The following is a 25,350-nucleotide window of genomic DNA, read 5'->3' as shown; positions in this document are numbered from 1 at the left end:
TTTTTATTGTTTTGTTGGCATTATTTTATATCAAATTTTAACATAATTCATAAGCAACCGCTCTAAAATTAGAGCTGCAGCTGGAGTTCCGAATTGTCACACAAAGATAACTTAAACTAATATTCTGAATATTGATTAATAAATTTGTGTTAAAGATCTGATTATTTTAATATGTATCTTTAAGCCTCGCCATTGAAAAGGAGTGTCTCAAATAAATTATACGCAATCAATCTAACTTATAAAATATGGTTGTTTTTGCTTGTTATGTTCTGGATTTATGCTAAAAAACTGATAAGAGAGCCCCCCTGTCCTTCCCTTTACCTCCTATTTTGCAGAAGATCGTGATCTTTTATTTTCATACCCATTTTTGTTCGTTCCCAAAAATCCTCTTATATCAAATATAGTTCCATTCGTTAATAAGTTTTTAAGATTTACAACAAAATTTATATGAGCCCCCTCCTTTCTTCTCCTCTCTACACTGTAAAGCGGGTCTATAACAATCGTAAAAACATATCTCGTAACCAAGTACCTTACTATGCCATATTTGTTTCCATTTGTTGGCTTCGTTAGCATAAATTGAGAACTTATGCTAACAAAATTGTATCGGGCTTACTTTCATTCTCCTATGTATGTACCTACTCACTGAAAGGAGGATGGTGTGTCAGATAATCCAAGAATCATACCAAAATGATTTTCCATGTTCAGTTTTGTCCATTTCTCGGATTTTGTAAAAAAAAAGGTTAAATGTAAGCTTTCCTCTTCCCTTCCTTTATTTCTAATTCTATCATCCCACTGCAAAAAAGGAATTGTTTGACATAAAAAATTCTCGTATTGAACTACCATCCCATGCCAAATTTAATTTTTTATGCGTTGTAAATTCTTGAGTTATGCATAAACTTGAAAGAAAGTACCATCCCCCTTCCGTTCTCCCCATTGAATGGAGGGGTGAGAACTTAATTTTCAAAAAAGTATTTTTTTTACTGAAATACTTTTTGATACCAAATTTAATTTCATTTGCTCTATTAATTCTCGAGTTATGTAAAAAAATTGTATGGAAGCCCCCTCAAATAATCATTAGAACATGTCACATTCCCAAATATCCGCCCATGCCAAATTCGGTTCCTTTTGCTTGATTCGTTTTTGAGTTACTTAAAAAATTAAAAAGAGGGCCCCCCCCCCTTTATATCTCCTTACTGGAAAGAGGGAGGAGTCTCAAAGAATCATAGAAATATTATTCGTATCCAAATACCTTCCCATGCCAAATTTGATTCCATTTGCTTTATTAGTTTTCGAGTTATGTTAAAAAATATGAAAGAGGCCCCTCCCCCTTTCAACTGCAAAGAGGGAGGGGTCTCAAATAATCATTGAAATATTACTCGTATCAAAATACCCACCCCTGCCAAATTTGGTTCCAATATCTTGATTAGTTTTCGAGTTATATGAGAAATTGTAAGGTAGCCCCCCTCCCCCCTTTCTATCACCCCACTCAGAGGAGGGAGGAGTATCTAATTTTCATTGAAATATTCCCCGTTCCCAAATACCACCCCATGGCAAAGTTGATACCATTTGCTTGATTGGTTCTCGAGTTATGCAAAAAATTATCTTTTGTTTGGGAGGCCCCTCCCCCCCTTCCTGTTAGGGGGAGGGATCTCAAACCATAATAGGAACCTTCCCCGGCCTTCTATACCTCCACCTGCCAAGTTTCACGTAAATCGGTTCAGTAGTTTCTGAGATTATAGGGAACAGACAGAAAGACAGACAGACAGACAGACAGACAGACAGACAGAAATTCATTTTTATATATATAGACTAGCTGATTTTACCCGGCCTTGCTCGGGTTCACAAAAGATATTAATCAAAATGAGTCGTTTGATTTTTCGAAATATTGGAAGCTTTATATTCATCATTTCAAGAAATTGGGCCCATGTTTGGCCACGTAAGTTTTGTAAGTTTTTTAAAAGTTTTTATTGAGATTATTCACTGTGTTTATGGATTTCATTTTTTTAGAAGAAGCTTAAAGTTTTAAGGATTATGAATTGAATTTCAAAATAATTTCCTTCTTCTCTATCACAAAACTTAAATCTCTTTTGGAGACTATCCCACTTTTCAAGATGGATGATTTCCCTGTACAATGGTATATTTAAGTTTTATTTAATTAAAAATTTCTATAAACACTTTCGAACCTTGTTGAACCATGTTTAAGACTTATTTGGCATGTTTTCAATTGTATGTTTGCGTTTTTCGCTTTTTTAATATAACACTGTTTTTCTTAAATGTTGAAAATTGCACTAAAAGTTTCTTGGAGTTATCGAAAAGAAATCATCTTTGAACCGAAATAACCATTTAAATGTTATGGAAATGGTCTTATTTGAGTTCCACTAATTATTTTGAAGATTGATCAATGTTAAAATTCTTTGAAATCATTTGTTTGAACTCGCAGTACCAAGTACCGGTTTTTTTCAAAATTGGATGGTAGAATTGAACACATTGATGACCAAAAATAAATCAAAAAATATAAATGAATTGGCCAATGAAATAGGATTGTATAAAACTAAAAACCTCAGATTGTATTATCTAATCAATTTTCTAATCCCCCATTTAGATTCCCCGGTGGCTATCAAAGCGTTGAAATTGCAGCCTTCAACATATATGTATCTCTGAATCTAATGATTTTTTCTTTCTCTATAAGGAATCCTAAAAATTTGAAAATGGTTGGTTAAAAGCTGGAGTTTATGAAAATCGGTTCATTAGTTTTTCAGCATTCAGTCCAAATAGTTATTCAGCTGAAGAAGCCAATTCACTGTTGACTGTTCAGTTCACTGTATATCCTTGTAAACTCTCAAAGCCCCCCAGCGGGGCGGTAAGCAGCACATTGAAAATCAATAGTCAATATATTCTTTACAGGATAGTTGTATTTTTCAATACAAAATGTAGGCTCATTATTGCATCCAAATATCTCGTACCGGTACCACGTGTTTTGAACAGAAGAAGGAAAAAACACCCGCCAAAATTTTACCTTTCAAATCTTTGATGCTCAGCAAGCTTTGACTGGCTTTCCAGTCCACGTGAACTCTTGATGGTCGTTTCTAATGCCCGGCCCATCGTGATGGTGAAAACAACCCCGCCAAAGGGAAAAAAATTGGTTCTGAAAAATGGGTGCCATGACTTTTGGTTTGTGGGAAAAAAACAAAAGTTCTATGGGAGGGTCCCTTTTCTCAGGTGGGAGGGGCTCTAAACTATTACTAAAACCATCCCATGGTCCAAACACATAACTGTACCAAATTTCAGGCTGATCGGTTAAGCGGTGTGGATTTGTATAAGGTGCATACAAACATATATAGTCCAACTCATCTTTATATATTAGATTTCTTTTCTTCATTTTCAGTGGAAGCATTGATTAAAAAATTCCGCTGTACATTATTGAATTAAAAAAAAAATGAGGAAAAATGACCTTAATGGGATAAATTCCTATAAAAAAGAAAAAAAATCATGATTTGAAATGTGGATTCTCGATAAGGAAATAAAGCAATTTTGAACATGGGAGAATTAATTCAAAAGTTGATAATTGAATTTTATTTGGAAAAAGAAGAAAATATTTAATTTTAAAACTGCCATCGATCAAGTCAAAGATAAAACCCTTTTCTATATTAAAATTCTTACAGTTGTTAGAATATAAAAGTTAAAAAAGTTCTGAAGTTCAAAACAGTAACTTTATATATTAATAACACTACATGTTCAATTAAACTGACAAATTACAGATTTGGAAATTGATAAAACAAAATTAAAAATGATAAATTCCAAGATTTCTGTTGGTATTGAGTTTAAACAAATTTAGTTACCATTGGGCATTCAAATTAAACTTTTAAGTTGCTTCAAATAATTTTCAAATTTTCTAAAAATAAATTAAAAATGATGATCAATGAAAAAATGATTTCATATAATGAACATTAAAGAAATAAAATTCATAAATTTATAAGTTTATAAATTTTCAATCGAAGGTTTAAAAGTTTAAATTTTTCCTGGAAGGTACAGAAGGTGGAAACTATATTTCTCTTATTACAAATTTAGTTCCAAAGGCTTCTAAGAAAATAATGTATTCAAAACACCAAAATTTAGAATTGAAAAAACAAAAACAAACTTATAAAAAATATTTCATAAAGTTAAAATAGTTTTACTTTTAAATTCGGTAAATATATTTGAAAATATGAAAAAAATATGTAGAAGGAAATGATAAGTTTTTATACATTTTAAAAGTTTTTTTTTCAATAAACTTGTATAACCATTTAAAAAAATAATTAACAGAATTTGATTTACTTAAAGAAACAGCATTCAGGTGCCTATGATTGAATGATTGATTTGGTAGATTTGTAGGCGCACTATTTGTCAAATCTTTTCTATCACCTTGCGTTTAGTGATATGTAATTTATAAACTTGAAAGTGTATCAGTTTTACGTGAAATAAATCATTCATAACTGATGATATAACAAATGAACGTTAGAGAAAAACCTGATTCTGATTTGGTTTATTATTTATTTAATTCAATTAAGAAATAATATTGTAAATGTGATGATGCATGATCCAAAAAAGTTGAATTCTCCAGTTTTTTTAAATTTGGAAAGATATCATTACATGTATTTCGTACATTGCTAAATGAAGTTTAGAAAAAAAAATTGAATTCATTTGACCAAATTTGTTCAAAATTGCAAAACGATTAGTTTTTTTTCTTTAAAAATGCATAAAACTCAATTTGATTTAAAACTTCTTTCATCGCTTTCGAATGTTGAGTTGAGTATTTAGAAGAACAAGAAACACAAAATAAAATTGAGACTGTAATTGGTTTCTTGAAGAATATTGCATATCAGCACGATGTTTTGCAAATCAAAAATTTTAGTAATAAAGTAAAGGATACTAGATTTTAGATTTTATTTTGCTAATTCTGGTGACTATCATGAGTCATGAAACATGGCTGATAATGTAAACAATTAGTATTCGGTGAATCAATTTTTGTATTAAAATGGTTGATTTCTAACTCAAAATTTGTTTCGCTACATTTCTCAATAAAAACCCGTTCTAAAGACGAGGTAGTGTTTTTGAATGCTAAGTTTAGAGTTTCAATAAAAAATGTTGATTGGATTGCAAATCGAAATTTGCAATCCCTAAGGTCTTTATTCAATAATTCATACTGAAATCAATTGTTTTATCATAAACTTTAGTTCCTTTATGCTATTTACTGAAATTTTTATGCAAATGACAAAAACGAAGATTCAAGTTTGTGTCCTATGTTATGATTAAAAAATCTCATAACAACTACGTCATTATGGTTGGCGTGGGCAAATTTCACGCTCGATGTTCGGTACCCTATGATAAATATACTCTGGTTGTAACCAGAGAACTTTCTCTTGGACTCCATGTATTGAAATTTCACTTACATTGCGTGAGAACACAACATTAAAAAAAATCCAAAAACATGACATTTTCCGAACAAATTTTTGCGTTTTTTCATACAAAATTTTAAATCAAAACCTGGGTACTTATGTACATAGATTTCTTTTTTAAAATCTGCAAAAATTTAGTTGTTCGTTTTGACATAAAATAAAAAAAATTTTAGACTACAGGGTTTTAGAAATACGAAAAAAGTTTCAAAACAACACACCCTATTGTACACTTTGTATTGCTTGTTTAAATGTTTTTCAGATCACTAAACAGATTTTTAAGTAGGCTTTGAGGTAAAAATTGTTTCGTTTATTTTTCTTAAATCCATAATTGAAACCGTCAGTCTATCAATTGTCCCCTAATTGTCCTCAGATTGATCAAAGCGAGTGCCCTACGAATTGAAGATATTGAAGGGAGGTTGAGAAATGTACAATTAAGATGAGAAAAGCCATATTAAACGCTCAATCCGCGTAGTAATGTATCAAGATCCCCCTGACCAATGCATCAAAGCGGAGCATTAAATTCGCAAACAATCCGAAAGCTTTAAAACTCAAGTGTCACTCGGGCACTGCGGCGATGCTGATGATGATTATGATCATTACCGATTAATTGTTGCCCAAGTGACTATTTATATTAGTTCCACAATCTACTTGTGCTGAGCTGCAACGGCCGCAAATTTCAAAATTCTCCTCAAACTGGTATATGACTAATTTCCTCGCGGAGCAACAACGCTCATCATGTATTTATGTGAGGTGCAATTCACACGCCTCGAAACGATAATCGCTTTGAGCAACATGAATGTCGATTTGACGAAACATTGAACCAAACATCAACAACATCAATTGCGACGGGTTTTGCTCGAATTTTCCATTGACACTCACACACGTGCGCCCAGAATAAGGGGGGTACATTGATCGTCATCGTCCAGGTATGGAATGCGCCACCCATTATTGCCACTACTTGGGGGGACTGTGAGCAGTTTTTATTTTGTGTTTTGTTTTTGTTTCGAGCCCCAAAGTCTGGCTGGCAGAACGGCAATTTCAAGTGCTTCGACCGCAGCCATTCAATTGGGGTGAATGTGTGGCGTTTTCTTGTGTGTTGAAAACATTGGCCGCCGATCGATGTTTCAGCCGCAAAAGTAAGTAGCAGCAACGACGCCGCGTACAGCAAATCGGCAAGAAATGACGGTAGCTAGCAAAACGGCTTAGAAGTTTGCTTACGTGCTGTTAACCTACTGACTGATTTTACGCCTCTGAACGCCTCGAACGATGCCAGAGGTAGAAATGGTAGTCATTTTCTAAGCAAAGCTATCGGATCCACTATTAGAGATGATCATTCATTAAATCGATATTCTAATTTTGCAATATGAAGGTCTATATTAATTCCAGTGAATAAATCGAAAAGATAATTAACAAATCATATAAATCCAACCAGCTTCCTTTATTTAATAGTTGAGAAAAACGACAACTTGCCATCCCTAGCTTATACAAAATCAGCAGTTGTTCGGATCTTTACCAAATGCAGTTGCTTCCATGCGCTTTATTTTTTGCATACAACTCTGCTGAAACTGCCTACCGATGCAGAGGAGAATTATTATTGCACCATTGAGAAAGAAATAAGTAAGTAACAAAACGTTCATTGAGAAATTCGAGACACCATATGTGGGCACGATATTAGGTTGAAAGAAAGTGAAGCATATAATTCGAACCGCAAAATTTGCGATCTGTGTACACTGTAGAGAAGCTTGGGGATACTTGATCCCTTTTTCTTATTTTCATCATATCTTTTTGGTAAAATTTAGTAATACGCTGTCTTTTGCATTTTCTGAGAGCTTTTAATTTCAAGTTTGTAAGCTCCAAAACTTAAAACGGTACATGAACTCGTAGATGAACTAGAAGCATCTTCGCGAAGCTAAAAAAATTGTGATATTTTTTAAGCTACAGGATACTTGATCCTTAATTCAGGATGCCCTGACCCTAGGCGAAAATCTAGTAAAATCCGAAGATAAAAGGTCCGTTGACTTTTTTTTGCCTTATTAGTTCTTATTTCAACGTTTGTAAACATCAGACATACTTGCATACTTTAAGACGCAATTTTCTAGTTTTTAGATGAATAGGGGAGAATGAGGATACTTGATCCCTGGGGATACATGATTCCTTAGCTATATCCAGAAACTGGAATGTCTTACAAAGATGAAATGTTCTAGAAAAATGTGCCAAAATGAGCAAAATAACAATGCTTGTAGTTTAAAATTTTTTAACAAAATAATTGTTTGAGTAATTGAACTTTGTTTGAAAAATTTCACAAAATGTAACTTGAAGATCTTTTTTCATCACTTTACAATATTCCTTACATGGGAAAATTATGAAAAAAATATTTGTTCCAATTTATCAATCGTGCGAGCATAAAATGAACTTCATAATGCCATATTTTCAAAGTAATGGAAAACTCTCAACTTTTTTCAGAAAAAGTTTTCTAAAATGTTGATTATGGGTACAATTGATCCCCTAGAGTTGGGTACAATTGATCCCCCTTCCAAACGGCATATTCTTCTTCTGAATTGATCGTTATGATTGCTGACTACGAAATTACTAATATTCATCCAAAAACTAATATTTATCAAACAATTGTCTCAAGAAATGAGCAAAAATAATTAATTTTCTCTTAATTATAAATAATAGCGCCTTTAAGTATGCAATGTTATTAGCGTTGAGACAAAGTTATAGAATTTTATTCTTGTGTCTGCTATAAATTGTGAAATGAGAACAAACATGACCAAAATAGCCAATTAACATTCTATCTTGGGGTTTTGTTTGATTTTTATACAAGGATTAGGGCTTCCTGAATAAAAGATCAAGTCTCCTTCAATAGGGGATCAAGTCTCCCCTAACTTCAGAAAAATCGCATTTTTTTACTCCCACTAAAATGCTTCTAGTTCATCAACGGGTTCAAGTATCGTTCTAATTTTTGGAGCATAGAAACTTGAAGTTACTAGCTGTCAGAAAATGTCAAAGACGGCGAGTTGCTAAATTTTTCCAAAAAGATATGGTGAACATAAGAAAAGGGGATCAAGTATCCCCACTCTCCCCTACAGTACTTTTAGTCCTTTAAATACAGATAATTACTGGATAAAAATTAGTTATTGGACAAACATTAATAATTTTATGATAACCAATGATCACGATCCATTCAGAAGAAAAATATATCTTTTGGGACCCTAGGCATCAATTATACCCATAACATACATTTTGGAAAACTGTTTCTTAAAAAAAATTGAGAGTTTACTATTGCTTCAAAAATGTGACATTATCTAACGATTGGCATATTGGATTAGGATAGTTTTATTTTAATTTTTTCTTGTAATAAACATTTCAAAGTAATAAAAATAGATCTTCAAATCACATTTTGTTAAATTTTTCAACAAACTTCAATAACTTGAAATATATAGTTATTAAATTAATTGAGATAACAACATTGTTGTTTTGTTCTATTTGGTACATTTTTCTAGAACATTTGACATTTTTGTTTCGAGATACAGCAAAGGAATCAAATGTCCCCAAGGATTCTTTCCTCATTCTCCCCTCATGAAGAGAATTAGAACGTTGAATTTTTAAATTGACTTTTTTCTTATTTTCTTGATTTTCTTGATTGTCATGTCGTAATTATTTTCTTGATTTTCTTGGTTTTCTTGATTATCTTGATTATCTAGATTTTGAGCTTGAGCTTGAGCTTGCTATCAACTACGGTCCATCTACGGCCCCTCCCGGCCAATGGCATAATGGTTGCACTCCGTGATTGGTTCGAAATAATCAACATTGCACAATGAACCAAATGAAAGGTTGCTGGGATCAAGCAACACAATCTCACTGTACAGTTTTGAGAATTTCAGACTTTGAAATAAACCAATGACGACGCCGGCCAAGTCCGTGCAGTCGATAGAGGATGGGAAGTGCAGCACATGTGATGATTTGTTTTGCGGAGACCGGCTGTACGCCATCCCTCCACAAATCTCACGCTGATTTTGGGGGGTAAAGGAAATGTGGCATGAAGATCACCTTGGTAAGTGAAGTGGCCAAAGAAAAACCTTTTCTTCTGAGCTTCTGAATGTTTCTCAGTGAAATTCCTATCGTGGTCTATGATGCAAAACATAAATTATAAATTAAAAAGCTTTTCAACTAGCAATAAACGCGCAATGGAAACTCGATTTTAAATATTTTTATCTTGCAAAGAAATGAGTGAACGGATCTTTCGATTCAGTAGAACGATACAAATAAATGTTTATCCATTAAATGGTGTTATATCTAATTCTTTTATCACAACGAGAAACTTTCTAAAGCTAATTCTTCAGATTTCAAATAGATAAGTGTCTATTAATGTTTTGATGTATGTTGCTAGATAAAGAATCAATTGAAAAACTGCATGTATGATTTTTAAAATTACTGTAAAGAAAAAGGTTATTTGAAAAAAAAATGGTTTTATAAAAAACGTAATTGAGTAACTCCAGATGATACCAGTCGTTGGAAGGATAAATAAAAACGGTACTGAAAGTTGCACTTCAGAATGCACAAATAAAGCTACAAATGCAGAATTTGTTGAAACCAAAGTATAAAAGGTTCAAATTTCGATCATTTTCGTAGCTCTTGAATAACTGGAATCCAGCTATGTTGATGAAAAGTACAAGAGGGATAGAGTAAATTTTGAAAACTAATTAAAGATAAATACTTAGCTTGGGATTTGGCTTCTTATTAACTAGGGTCCACCTGCGACCCTTTCCGGCCAATGAATGGCATCACGGTAGAACTCCGTGGTTGGTTCCTTAAACCCAAAGGGCCCTTTCTCTCCCTTATAGGTAGCTCTATTATTTGTTTAGTACCGTCTCCAATTGGGGTCTTCCGTCCCGATAAAAACGATTCATCTTTGCTCGATTATTATCAAAACTCAGGTTCTCCGTCAGCTTCTGGGAAACAGCGAAGATGACCAATTAACTCGAAAAACGGTATCCGGAAACACAGGTAAATGGATTCCCTGAGAATAGCCGGTCCATTTCACTTGAAATCCTTATTTTTCCACTTTTCACTTTTGGAAAATTTGCTGCAAGAAAAAGTACATCCAACATCTTGGTTTTCTTGATTTTCTTGATTTTCTTGATTTTCTTGATTTTCTTGATTTTCTTGAATTTCTTGATTTTCTTGATTTTCTTGATTTTCTTGATTTTCTTGATTTTCTTGATTTTCTTGATTTTCTTGATTTTCTTGATTTTCTTGATTTTCTTGATTTTCTTGATTGTCTTGATTTTCTTGATTTTCTTGATTTCCTTGATTTTCTTGATTTTCTTGATTTTCTTGATTTTCTTGATTTTCTTGATTTTCTTGATTTTCTTGATTTTCTTGATTTTCTTGATTTTCTTGATTTTCTTGATTTTCTTGATTTTCTTGATTTACTTAATTTTCTTGATTTTCTTGATTTTCTTGATTTTCTTGATTTTCTTGATTTTCTTGATTTTCTTGATTTTCTTGATTTTCTTGATTTTCTTGATTTTCTTGATTTTCTTGATTTTCTTGATTTTCTTAATTTTCTTGATTTTCTTGATTTTATTGATTTTTTTGATTTTCTTGATTTTCTTTATTTTTTGATTTATTTGATTCTCTTGATTTCCATGATTTTTTTTATTTGCTTTATATTTTTGATTTTCTTGATTTCCAAGATATTCTTGAATTTCTTGATTTTCTTGATTTTTTTATTTTCTTGATTCTTTTGATTTTCTTGATTTACTTGATTTTCCTGATTTTCTCGAGTTTATTGATTTTCTTGACTTTCTTGATTTCCTGGATTTTCTCGATTTTTTTTGATTTTCTTGATTTTCTTGATTTTCTTGATTTTCTTGATTTTCTTGATTTTCTTGATTCTCTTGATTTTCTTGATTTTCTTGATTTTCTTGATTTTCTTGATTTTCTTGATTTTCTTGATTTTCTTGATTTTCTTGATTTTCTTGATTTTCTTGATTTTCTTGATTTTCTTGATTTTCTTGATTTTCTTGATTTTCTTGATTTTCTTGATTTTCTTAATTTTCTTGATTTTCTTGATTTTATTGATTTTTTTGATTTTCTTGATTTTCTTTATTTTTTGATTTATTTGATTCTCTTGATTTCCATGATTTTTTTTATTTGCTTTATATTTTTGATTTTCTTGATTTCCAAGATATTCTTGAATTTCTTGATTTTCTTGATTTTTTTATTTTCTTGATTCTTTTGATTTTCTTGATTTTTTTATTTTCTTGATCTTCTTGATTTTCATGATTTTCTTGATCTTCTTGATCTTCTTGATTTTCTTGATTTTCTTGATTTTCTTGATTTTCTTGATTTTCTTGATTTTCTTGATTTTCTTGATTTTCTTGATTTTCTTGATTTTCTTGATTTTCTTGATTTTCTTGATTTTTTTTATTTTCTTGATTTTCTAGATTTTCTTGCTTTTTTTGATTTTCTTGATTTTTCTAATTTTCTTAATTTTCCTGATTTTCTTAATTTTCTTGATTTTCTTGATTTTCTTGATTTTCTTGATTTTCTTGATTTTCTTGATTTTCTTGATTTTCTTGATTTTCTTGATTTATTGATTTTCTTGATTTTCTTGATTTTCTTGATTTTCTTGATTTTCTTGATTTTCTTACTTTTCTTGATTTTGTTGTGAACATCAACATGGTTTTCTTGCCTTTTTAGATTTCTTTGGTTTTTCAAATTTACAAGCTGTTTTTATTAATTAGAATTACATGGTTTTTTAAGATTCTAGATTTTCAATTTTTTTTTCAAATTTTCTTTATTTTCTGATATTATCGATTTATCAAATTTACAGGGTGTTCAATTTTCCACGTTCTCTCAATGTTGTTTTATATTTTTTTTTTTAATTCTGCAAGATTTTTTACACATTGTTTGACGATCGCGAACTGTCAAATGTCGAATGTCGATTGTTGATTGTCGATTGTCGATTGTCGATTGTCGATTGTCGATTGTCGATTGTCGATCGTTGATTGTCGATCGTCGATTGTCTATTGTCGATTGTCGATTGACGATTGACAATTGTCGATTGTCGATTGTCGATTTTCGATTTTCGATTGTCGAATCTAGATTGTTGATTGTCATTTGTCGTTTATCGATTTTTGACTGTAGATTGTCGATTTTTGATTGTCGATTGTCGTGTTTCAATTGTCGATTGTCGATGGTCGATTTTCAATTATTGATTGTCGATGGTCGACAACCATATATTTATATACATCAGCATAAGTAATCAGTACAGTTAGAGGTTAATACGCGTTGATGACAAGGCGTTACAGAATACAAAATTAATCGAAGTTCAATATTCATAATTGTCTTTAAAACACTTTGGTGTAAAACAAACTCTCGCATATTTTTGAAACCGGCTTTTCTCAATAGATGTAAGAGATTTAAAAATGATGATTAAGTGAATGTGTATAAAACACATTTTATATCACTTATTGAAACTTCAAATCAAATCGAACAATGGAAAACTTATTTGAGGTCTTGAATGCAGTCAATCTTTGTTGGGTCAATAATTGACAGAGAAATAGATTGCAGTTGAAAATCAATCATTCCAAATTAGTTGCTTCTCCCTTCAAAATTGTTGCTTCTGCTTTTCTCTAGCCTACCGCTAGGTGGTTTTTCGGATCCAACAACATTGATAGATTATCGTAAGACCACGTGTTCCACCTGCTGGAGCAATGTGTGTTTGTGCACATGTGAACAGGTGTAAATGGGGAAAACTGTATAAATTGTGTAAACAATGTTCACTTTTGACGATCCATGGTGGGCAAAACAGCAGCAATAGTTCCTGCAGCAAAATCGTAACAAAACTCGAACCTTTCTCCATAGCAGCTGACGATGATATCGTCTTACGGTTGCCGAAGAAAGACTGCCAGACTGACAGGCTCCAATTGTTTTGCTGCTGCTGCTGAATAGACGATGATGATACACGCCGAAAGAAAAACTAAATTTAATTGCATCGTTACGTAAAAACTGACACCAAAGCAGAGCGTGCAAACGCCGAGGAAAACTCGCCGTATAGTTAATGGAAACCCATCAGTAGTTGGAAATTTCGAGCCCGAGGCCACACACATATGGCAGCGGGAGTTTTATCTATTTCATTTTTGGTTTGTTTTTTGGTTCACCCGAGAAGAAAATCAATTTTTATCCTCATGTTTCTGTGAGGCCGATCGTTGAAGGAAAACGACCAACTCCGTGCGCCGTTCGAATTCATTTTGCGAAAAACCCCCAAATCGTTCAATCGCCCACTTAGGGGTCGTCAGTGCAATCACGAAGCCATCCATAAGTCAGCCGTTGATGGATGAAGGTGAAAAAAAACACAGTTCGATCAATACGATACCAGTTTTTATGAAAACAGAAAATAGTACGTTAATTGTTCTGATGGCTCGCTTCACCAAAATTAAGGATGACCTCAAGTGATCTACATGGTCACAAGAAATTGCTTCTTAAACATTAATTCAATTTTACCACAAAAAAAAATGATTGAGAACTAACCTTGTCTAAGAATAGAAATTATTGCCTAAGTTGTGATTATACTTTACAAGCAATTTGATGTCCAACCTTAAAGGCACGGAGAGAAATGTTTAGAATTATTTAATAACCAACCTTTTAATCTAACTCAACACGTAGTTGAGCAACCACAATCTAACTTCCATCGAATCGCAATGTACAGCTTGGATCAATTAATTCTCCAAGAAAATGTTACAATCAAATCAAATCACCTATTAGTTCCAGGTCAGCTGACAGCTAGCTGCAGCTAGCTAGTAAAACTGTAGATATGTAGGTTTCGTGTGGTAAGAGCCCAAAACCATCAGCAGCAGCAGCAATAGCTCATACCATATGTCTCACTTGGTGAACTTACTATATTTCTCTTTCGGTTATGGTTGACTTCTAAGTTATTTCTTGAAGCCGAACGGGGCGACAAGATTCATGAACAAGAAGGTTGGATACTACGTGTTGTCTCCGGTTCGTTGATCGGAAAGGGTCTATCAATATTCGGAGGTCACCGGTTTATAGAAACTGTGCCACAGAAGATTCGTTCAGTTTATTCATCCGTTCGAAAAAATCTTCGGTGAGAATAAGATGGCCTTCTCCGAAGAATAATAATTTATGAAGCGGAAAATAAGTTAATCTAAAATTTGCAAAAAAAATTATTGACTGATTGAATTACGTTCAAGCCATAGAACAACGCCAATAAACTTAAATTTTAGGCAGACTTTAAAATATTTAGGTTAGGTAGTTTATTGGCGACAATTTATAATTTTTTTTTTCCTCCACAATGCCGGTAAACTAACGTAAATTCACCAAAGGCACATTCTCCGTCAGTCGAAAGTAAAAAAAACCCAACCGTCTGCCGGTCGATTACATTGAATAAAGTAGCAGACAGACCAATCGTCGACTCGCAGCTCGGTTCAAAATAAAACTCTACCAAGTTTTGTTTTGATTTTTGCCACACCGATTCGGGGCAGAGGTTTGGAAAATTTTGGTCGATACCTAACACACGTCCATTCATATTCATCGGGTTGGGAAAACGTCATACAAAAATGCCCACCGCAGTGAAATTGCGCTTTGGAAAACCATTTCGAACCACCGATTACGCACATCGGAGCAACAAAATTTAATGGCATTTGCCACGCCACGATGACCTGCTTTCGATCACAGCTAAAACAGAGCGTTTTGAGGATGCAATCATTCAACGGGTGCAACCATCTTCGAGATCAACAACCTGATGGTCCTGACACTTATTCTATTTTTCTTCCGCTTCTTTTGGATCCTCTGTACCTGTTATCAAATTTATAGTTTAATTTTCTGACAACCTTCATTTTTGCATATTTTTCCCTTTTTCCGTCAGTTTTGACTACTGACAATGAAATTTCTTTCATTCCGTTGTAGAAAATCATCTAATCGGTTGAAAAAAATGGTTGAAGGTAACTTTGACGAGACCTGCGGATTGTATGGTTGAAAAAGATAAGTATAGTAAGCGTTCAGCTTATCAGATAATGTAGCTATCACTATGATCCACCAAAAAACCCGTGCTTTCGGAGCATTTTTGGTATAGTTAAGGCATGTTTATAACCATTGAATATGTCTCCATTACGGGTAAAAACTATGAGCTTCACTTCATATACCCGTAAAGTATGCTCTCAAAAAAACCTCACGTTAACAATGAAACTGCTCAACTCAAAAAGTGCTATTAGAATGGGAAAATTTTTGAAAATTACAACATTCAACGAAAGGTTAACTATCAAAAACATTCGAATGATTATGAGTTTTTCAATAATTTTTTTAATTTTTTTTTCGTTTTACAATGCGAGTGATTATGAGTTTTTAAATAATTATTATAATTTTTGTTTTCGTTCTACAATGCTCAAGACTCTTAACTAAATAAAACAATAGAATTTTTGTATTATTTTTGTAACTTTTCAACTAAAATTTCTTCGCTAGCGTTCTTTTTTAATCGTGTAGGCATCATTTAACATTTGCATTTAAAGTGACAATTTTGAATGCAAACTTCAGCGGACTTCAAAGAAGTTTTCTTGTTCAAATTAATACTGTCGACAGTCTGTGAACAGTGTAAAAAGAAAGATTGATTCTGGAACTATAATATTTGACAAGTGTTTCAAGTTTATGAGCTAAAAGTAGCTCACATTTTCTTCGGTATATTGTCATGACGAATGAATTCTGTCAAATTGTCCGATAGACTTTGATATGAGTTATAGGAAATATCTATGGTCTTACCAAAAATTCGAATAATAAACGCTCATTCCAATAAGGTTCTCGAATGCGCTAATGTCGAAGCACCACGTGGAAAAAAATTCTTGTTCCAAAATCTCGAGCAAAAAAAGGGAGTCGTCGAGCCTTCTAGTATTTTTCCCACACTAAAACGCTTTCCGCACTTTCATACGAATATCCGGAGCAAACAAATGAGGGCTATTTTTTTAAAGATTTCTTGAAATCTCCGATCGTTTGATTTCCGTAAATCTAATCTAAAAAAAATTTCTTGATAAAATTTTGTTCCGGGATTTTTAAAAAATCTCACAGAGGACAGAAAAAGAGGTAGATGGATGAAACAAGATACCGTGCCTGCACCAAAGGCTATGACGAATGTTCTCTATGCCGTACAAAATTAATTTTTTATGTGATTCTGAAAAGAAAAGCACGGACACGTTGTAAAACTTTCGTTCTTTAAGGGAAAAATTTAAAAGCGAGAAATTTTTCATTATAACGTCACAAAAAGTGTCGGTGTACCAATGGCCACGCACTCATATGATGCTTGTTCCAATTGCCGCTCACAAGTGTACCAGTGGTCGCGCACTTCTTAATTAGGGTTTAAACAGTAAATTACTCATAAAAATGTTATTCACATGTTTTTTGTTCATTGTTGTTTCGACACACCCTAACATTTTAATATTAAAAGAATGACTCACTTACAAAACTTCATATTTATATGGTGTCTTCAGTGAAATTTCGTTAAATACTGATGGCTACAACTTTGTAGAAGGCAGTTTTGCTCTATCTGGGCACTGTAAAAAGTTTTTATATGTAGTTATAGTATCTTCGTAATTAATTTTGTCACGATAAAGTTCCGTCCTGGAGCACTGATTGTGGTCCAAAAAGGCTAAAAGTGGAACTTTTTTCGTAGCTCCTCCGTCTTTCAGCTTATCTCTTAAGTGTCTTCAGAACATTTGCTTCTTCAAACATGCTTCATTATTTGTAAGTATCAAACGTTAGTCAAAGCCCACGTAAAAAAATTGAAAATTCTAACTTTTTTATTTCAATAGATAGAGCTTTACTTTATAGTACAAAGTTGTAAAATACGTAAAAATATGAAACTTTTTTTAAAACATCAAAACTATATTTCTTTTCAGAGCAGAGTTATAAAAGTTTTATTTTGAAAGTTATTTAAAAGTTAGTTTTTTAAACTTAGCGATAGTTAGATGAGGGTTTACATGAATAAAATGTTGAGAACATTTGTTGAGGCATTCAAATCGTGGAGACAGATGGCGCCATCACCAATTTGTCGCACTTAGTTCAAGCTTCAATATGATTTATTAGTTTTAAAAATCCATTTGTACGTTTTTGCAATAAACGCTCGTGAAGTTGAGTAAAAATAAAACTTAAAGTTGCAATAAGTTGGCTAGGAATCGTCGTAGAATGTGGAAATTTTGTGCAAAATGTGTGATTTGAATGCTCCAATAAATGTTCTTTGCATTTTATTCATGTAAATCCTCATCTTACTATAGTTAAATTTAAAAAACTAACTTTCAAATAACTTTCAAAATAAAATTTTTATAACTCTGCTCTGAAAAGAGATAGAGTTTTCATGTATTCAACAAAATTTCATATTTTTACGTATTCTATAACTTTGTACTGTAAAATAAAGCTCTATCTATTGAAACAAAAAAGTTAGAATTTTCATTTTTTTATAGTGGACTTTGACTAGCTTTTCAAACTTACAAATTATGAAACATGTTTGAAGAAGCAAACGTTCTGAAGACACTTAAGAGATAAGATGAAAAACAGAGGCGCTATGAAAAAAGTTCCACTTTTAGCCCTTTTGGACCACTGTGCACTGTGCAATGGCCGCGTACCAAAAAAAATGTCATTTTTCGGCGAAAGAACCTTTAAACTGTTCACATTTTTTCTCAAATGATTTACTATAAAGCTACAAATAATTTCCTTTCGAAAATTTTTGCCGAGGTGCTCGAATTCAACACAAAAAACTGAATTACAACACGCGAAGCTCACTCGCTCAGTGAGATATCCAATTGGATAAAGTCTGTTTCATCGCGAAATTCCTGAAATATCCAAAATCGACTGTAAATTCGGTGCTGCAACGTTACCAGGAGACCCTTACGGTGGATCGAGCAAAACAAACCAGGCGTAAAAGTGGAACATATGACCGGAAGCTGCGAGCAAAGGTATTTCGATCAGTTCACAATAATCCTGGAATCTCCTTGCGTAATTTGGCGAAAAAGTTCAAGACGAACCACAGTACAGCTCGACGAATTTGTTTGCGAGAAGGCTTGCGGTCGTCTCATGCAAGCTAACACCCCAACAGGACACTGAAACAAAACCTGGTTGCCAAAACCAGGGCAAGGAAGTTGTACGAGAAAGTGTTGACCAAGTACAACGGATGCATTTTGATGGACGACAAAACTTACGTCAAAATGGATTTTGGACAAATACCCGGTAACACATTTTACCTTGCGAAGCGTAAAGGGAATGTTGCGGGTAGATTCAAGTTTGATTTCGCAGATAAATTTGCTCGTAAGTTGATGATTTGGCAAGGGATCTGTAGTTCTAGGAAGAAGACTAAGATTTTCATCACTGGGGACACATTCGTTTAATTCCAAAAAAGTTACACGTGATGGAAGCCGCGAGACAAAAATTAATATTGGACACTCAAGTCAAAAACCCGACAAGGTCGGGTGCAAAAATCGCGAAACTGTTAAAAATGGTATAATCAACCGTGTGAAGCATTCTCAAACGTTTCCGTGAGATGCGTACTATCGATCGGCAGGTTCATACCAAGCGTCATAGTGGCATTAAGGATCGGAAACTGCATTTGAAGCTGTTGAGAATGATCAAGGCAAACACAGGGTAGTCGGACTTCGACATCGCCAATAAATTCAACGCCGACTGGTGCACCGTCAGAAGGATTCGTCTGGGTGAAGGAATACGATCCTATCGGACCAGTAAGCAACCAAACCGGACATTGAAGCAGACCGGACATTGAAGAAAGGACGTGCCCGGAAGTTATACAAGAAGATTGCAACGAAGTTCGACGGATGCACCCTCATGGATGACAAAACGTACGTGAAGATGGATTTTGGGCAGCTTCCTGGCCAAAAATTTTATAAAGCCACTGCAGTGGTGCACTGCACTTGTCATGGTGATGTCCCCGGCAAGTTCGAATTCGTTTTTGCTAATAAATTTGCAAGAAAGTGTATGATCTGGCAAGATATTTGCAGCTGCGCACGAAAAACTCCGGTTTTTTGTGAAAAACAAGACCATGGACTCCGAAATGTGCAAGGAGGAGTGCCTGAGAAAACGTACTCTTCCGTACATGAGATCTCACAAAGGACCAGTTAAGTTTTTGCCAAATTTGGCAAGCTGCCACTACAGCAAAGAGGTACTACAATGGTATCGGGCCAACGGGTGAATTCCGCCGTATCGAAAATTTTTGGGTAATTGTCAAGCAGAAGATGAAGAAGAATGGTAGGATGACTCTGGATGGAACAGAGATGAAGAGATTGTGGAACAAAATGGCCGCTAAGGGCAGTGAATGGCCGCTGAGGTCAGCGAATAGGGTATCCAAACTGTAATGAGTGGTACTCGACGAAAAGTTCGAAAATTCATCAAAACAACATTGGAATAATTTTTTTATTATTTTTCCTTTAAAGTGCAATGAAAACCCTACATTTTGATTAACAATACATTTTTATTTCGTTTACATAGCTCCGAGGTAGACCCGTTTCAATGCGTCCAGATTTGTAGTGATCCATGCTTTAATAGTTAAGGGCAAACTGAAGAAATGTGGCAGGCAGAACCACGAAAAAAACCGCTCAAATGGAAAAGTAATGGAACAAGATGGCGGAGGTTACCAGCAGTACTGGGCAGAAAAATGTTGGTTGGATCACAAAAAAAAGTTCGAAAATTCATCAGAAAAGCTGACGAATGATTTTTATGTATTTTTTAAAAAGTGCAATAAAAACCCTACAAAATAACATTTTTACTTTTGTTGTACGTTTTTTCTTTGCGGAGAAATAATCTATTTTATCCGACCAGATTCTATGTGAAACAGACTTTTCGAATCTAGAGAATTACGAAGGAGTGGCAGTGATTACTCAGGAATTAAGTGATCGGTCAAGGATAACGATTGTAATTACGCGAAATTCGAAGTAAAATTCTGGCGGGCGGTGTATTTTTGGAAGTTTGTTTTTAGGAGAGTTTTTTTTTGTTTGACATGTGTGGCATTAGAGTGACCGGGACAACTCGGGCGGTCACAACTGGAGGCTCAACCGGGATCCTCACATTTTCTTCCGGGGAACTACTTAAGTGGCCAGTAGAAACGGTAGCAGAATTATGAGAAAAACGCGAAGAAAAGGATTAATGCGTCCGTTCTGTGAAATCGCAAAACCTCGCGAAACCACAAGGCTATTGAATTCAGTAGGGCTACCATCATTTGGGAGATCTTGAGAACAAAGTTCTCAGAGTGTTCACGCCACAAGATTGGAAGTTGGTAGTCGGTTGGTAGTGAAGGTGCCACGGGGATTCTAAGTGAGTTTGGAAGGTGTCAGTGGTCGTACCGATGAATCGTTTGGGAGATCTTGAAAACGATTCATCGGTAAGTTCTTAGAGTGTTCGCAACACAGTAGTTGTTATATCCGGTTCGCAGTGAAGGTGCAATCGGTTTTGAAGAGAGTTTGGGGAGTTGTCAGTGGTCGTAACGAAGAATCTGGTGAAGTCGCTCTCAGAAAATCGTAATGCACCAACGCGCTCTGTAGTAGAGAGGTGCCGATAGAAAGGGTGTTTTTAGTAGTGGTGGATGCTCGAAGATTACTGGAAGTAGCCAGAAGGTTTTGTTTCGACGGTTACGAAAATGGGTTTATCGTGGGTTTTTCATTTACTTTTGGAGACGTTGGTTGCGGACAATGACATGGTGAATCACGGAAGCAGTGATATTCCTTGGATGAGTCTCCTGGCGGCAGGAGCGCAGACAGGTCCCCGACACAACGAAGCGATGGGAATAATCATCAGGGTGTTGGTGGTGACGTTCAAGGCATTACTGTATAACCAACAGCAACTGAGCGGGCTGCAGAAAATCCAAGGACTGATGATCCTCGGTAACATTTCTGGGGCGCAATGAACTGTAAGTTTACTGCAGCAAGACATTGAAGGGCAGAATATTTTGGCGGTGTTGCAGATCCATCTCAATGCTTTAGAACAGAACCAAAAAGAAAATACAGCAAGAACAACCAACAGGAGGAAGTGACTACGCGGAAGGTCAACGGACAACAACTGTGCATAATCTGACCAATGTTATGAACCCATCAAGAGGAATAAGATGCAGTGGATAAGTTATTTTTTGTACCAAGACAGGATCAAGGGTCCCGATACAGAATCACGGAAGAGTTCCAAGAGCAATGGAAAGTGCTAACGAGCTACCGTTCCAAACAACAGGTTTAATCCAGTATCACCACCTTTTTCGGATGCACGCTGCCTTCAGGCCCAACGAATGTGCTAGGAACATCGGGTTGGCAAGGAAGTACGATAAGAGGTATTGCAGTCGCCAATCAGTTAGGGTTCAATCCAACTTGGCTGCCAGGTCCAATACACCCACCAATGGTCGATGGATGCACAGGAACGGAAGGAAAGGTTTTTAGAAACCCTTTGTTTCCGAAAGCTTCTTTTAAGGGGACTTCTGATGAATAGCATCCCATAGAATTCATCAAATATCGCGATCAATAATGTATTAATAATAGTCTCCTTATGAGCAATTACTTGTAGTTGTAGCTCTTTCATGCTTAGAGGAAGAAGCGTACACGATGGTTTAAAGGGCGAACACGAAATTATCACGACACCGAAAATGTCATGCCAATTTTCTTATAATGTTTAGAATCAAACCAAAATTGCAGGGTAGTTTTATACATTTATTTACTTCAAAAATCAAAAAAAAAATAAGTCGATGGAGCCTTGAGTGCAAAATTGAACGCGTTTTCGCTTGGTGTCCTCCATCAAAGTCTTTACAGTGTCATCAGGTACCAGTTTCTCAGCTTTTTTTTCATTTTCTTAACATGTTTATCTCGTATTTGAATGTTTTCTTACTCTTCCAATGTTCCCGCTTTTTTATTGCCCAGTACTCCAAGGCCATTTCACATGACGGCAGGATGCATAATCCGGCCAAAACCGCACAGACAAGTCACGTTTTTTCAGAAAATACAGCAAACGCTTTAGAAGACACTCTTTCACAGAAATTTCCTGGTTGAAGGTCCCGGTTGCAACAAAAATGTAACTTTTCAACCGACTGGTACAGATAGATTGCCGAGAAATTTCTTAGCAAACTGTGATAGTTTAATATGCTTAAAATTCTCTGCCATATTTTCCGTTGTTGCTGTAAAATATTCTTGGCCTGGAAGCTGTCTGAAGTCTTCCTTGGCGTACACGTCCATTACTACGCAATCAAACTTTGTCAAAATGTCGCTTACTGCTTCCGATAGCTTGTTTTTGCCGTAAGGTTTTGCTTTTCATTGCGACTAGCAGTCACTACCTTCTTATAAATCGATAGTCCGGATTGTTTTTAAGCTTCATGCAGGGTTGTAGACGATATTCTCAACTTATTGGCGACATCTCGAACGGAGAGATTGGAGTTTAGCTTGAAAGTGGTAGTCACGCTTCTTTTCTTCACCGCGGTTCCCGGATTTCGATTTCCCCCAGACCCCGGCTTTGTAGTTGTCGAAATACGTTCCCCGAACACTTTTATTACTTTGGTGACGGTTGATTTTGCCACATTCAACGATTTTTCTATTTCTACGTGCGTGTAGATTGGATTTTCACGACGTATGTACAAAATTCTGATTCGTAGCTCCTCTTGCTTGGACACCATTTTGAAAACTAAAGACCTAATGACAAAAGCCAAACACAATCATCATTCTAAACACACATACCTCCAAAATGAGAGGTGTTCAGGTTTTTTATACGAATAAATAAAAAAATACGGCGAATTTAAGTTGGCTTCCTTTTGATCCGAACACCCTTTAGTAGGATACTTTTAAATAATTCTAAAGTTGTTTCAAACAGTTGGAAGAGAGTTTTATGAGTCAAATCTATCCCAAACCAGAGGTAACGGACCACTTTGTATAGGGTGTCCCATTATGTCTCAGCAGGATTTTGATACAACTCTGCACATTCCGAATGATGTTGGTTTTGTTGTTTACAGCGCAACCTGAAAATCTGTGTATCGTGGCTCCACTTTTAATAATTTGCGTAAAATTGAGAAGCATAAATGGTGTACTATCCCCAACATTTCGCTGAGTCAGTTGGCGGAAAGGGAAGAAATAAGCATTGTAGCGGTCTGAAATTACATTACATTACATTACGCAGTGCCTACGCACCATCTATTCATCGACTTCAAAGCCGCATACAACACGATCGACCGTAACGAGCTATGGAAAATCATGGACGAGAACGCCTTTTTCGGGAAGCTGATCAGACTGATCAAGGCGACGATGGATGGAACGCAGTGCTGTGTGCGGATTTCGGGTGAATTGTCGAGTTCATTCGAATCGCACAGGGGGCTTCGACAAGGTGATGGTCTATCCTGCATGATGTTCAACGTGGCGCTAGAACGTGTAATTCGACGAGCGGTGGGCGAAATGCGGGGCACAATTTTCAACAGATCCAGTCAACTTATCTGCTTTGCCGATGACATTGATATAGTCGGCAGATCATCTGCGGCGGTGGAAGACATCTACCGCAAACTGAAACGCGAAGCAGGAAGGAGTGGGTTGATGATTAATACGTCCAAGACGAAGTACATGCTGGCCTGCGGATCCGAGACCGACCGAACCCGCTTGTCCAGTAATAACAAGGTCACGGCTCACTGGTGACCGCAGACAATGACACCAGCCGTGAGATCCGGCGGCGAATAATCAGCGGAAGTCGTGCCTACTATGGACTCCACAAGCAACTGCGGTCGAGAAGACTTAGCCCTCGCACGAAGTGTAACCTGTATATGACGCTCATTAGACCGGTTGTTCTCTACGGGCACGAGACATGGATATTGCTCGAGGAGGACCTGCGTACACTCGGAGTATTCGAGCGACGAGTGTTAAGAACCATCTTTGGCGGCGTACAGGAGAACGGAGTGTGGAGGCGAAAGATGAACCACGAGCTCGCGTGACTCTACGGCGAACCCAGTATCCAGAAGGTGGTGAAAGCTGGCCGGATACGCTGGGCAGGACATGTTGCGAGAATGCCGGACGACTGTCCTGCAAAACAGGTGTTCGCTACGAATCCGGTAGGAACAAGACGAGCGGGGGCGCAACGAGCGAGATGGCTAGACCAAGTGGAGCATGATCTGGCGAACGTGGGGTGTCCGAGGAATTGGAGAACGATTGCCATGGACCGAGTGAAATTCAGGAATTATGTTCGTCAAGTTATGTCGTGAGGCGGAATACTATATCCAAAGCGGTCTGAAATTGAATTCAGAAGTATGGAGAGGAAAGCAGCTTAGTGGACAAAAAACGTGGAAGCCGGGTCTGGTGGACAAAACTTTGGACCGGTAATTCATGTGTGCTTAAATCAGTAATAAAACTGCCTCAGTTCAGGATGTGGCTACCCTGGATGGTCGTGGATTCCCTATTAGTGCTGTCTATCGGTAGAAAGGTAAGATTGGGTCTTAAGACAAACGAGAAGCAGAAAAAGCCGATGCCAAGTCGGATACAAACTGCTTCCGTCAAACCAAGAGCTCGTGAATAATAGAATCAACTGCTGTGTGGTAAATCGGTATGCATTATCATTTACGATGACTCCTATTTAAGTATGATTACAAATTGCTTTTTGGTGTCCAATATTGCACTGTTTTTACCTATTCATACCACGCGCGGTCAAATGACGGCAAACTCTCTTGTTTCTTAACAGATTTCTGGAGAGCTTATAATGTGACTCAACGGATTTGATAAGGATAAAGGAAGAATTGGAGTGCATTGTTTGCAAAGGAGTACCATAATCGTTTTCCAGGAGAATAAGTTATTTCCGATAAATATGCGGCATTTTGGGACCGAAGTAGGGCTTAGGTCCAAAGTAAGGTAACTCACTTTGCATACTTTGTCTGTCCTTAAAACATAAAAACTTGAGAACA

The 25,350-nt window shown here is 35.6% G+C and overlaps 1 protein-coding gene across 1 annotated transcript in view; it reads right to left on the bottom strand.

Moving 5' to 3' along the window:
• The window catches only part of LOC129749948 (angiotensin-converting enzyme), a 405,427-nt gene that overhangs the window by 307,921 nt on the left and 72,156 nt on the right, over positions 1-25,350 (bottom strand). The gene's annotated exons all lie outside the window — the stretch shown is intronic.

This window comes from Uranotaenia lowii, chromosome 2 (genome assembly GCF_029784155.1).
Source record: "Uranotaenia lowii strain MFRU-FL chromosome 2, ASM2978415v1, whole genome shotgun sequence".
NCBI classification, from domain to species: Eukaryota; Metazoa; Arthropoda; class Insecta; order Diptera; family Culicidae; genus Uranotaenia; species Uranotaenia lowii.
The sequence above is the reverse complement of the archived record's forward strand: the minus strand, read 5'-3'. Positions and strand labels throughout refer to the sequence as shown.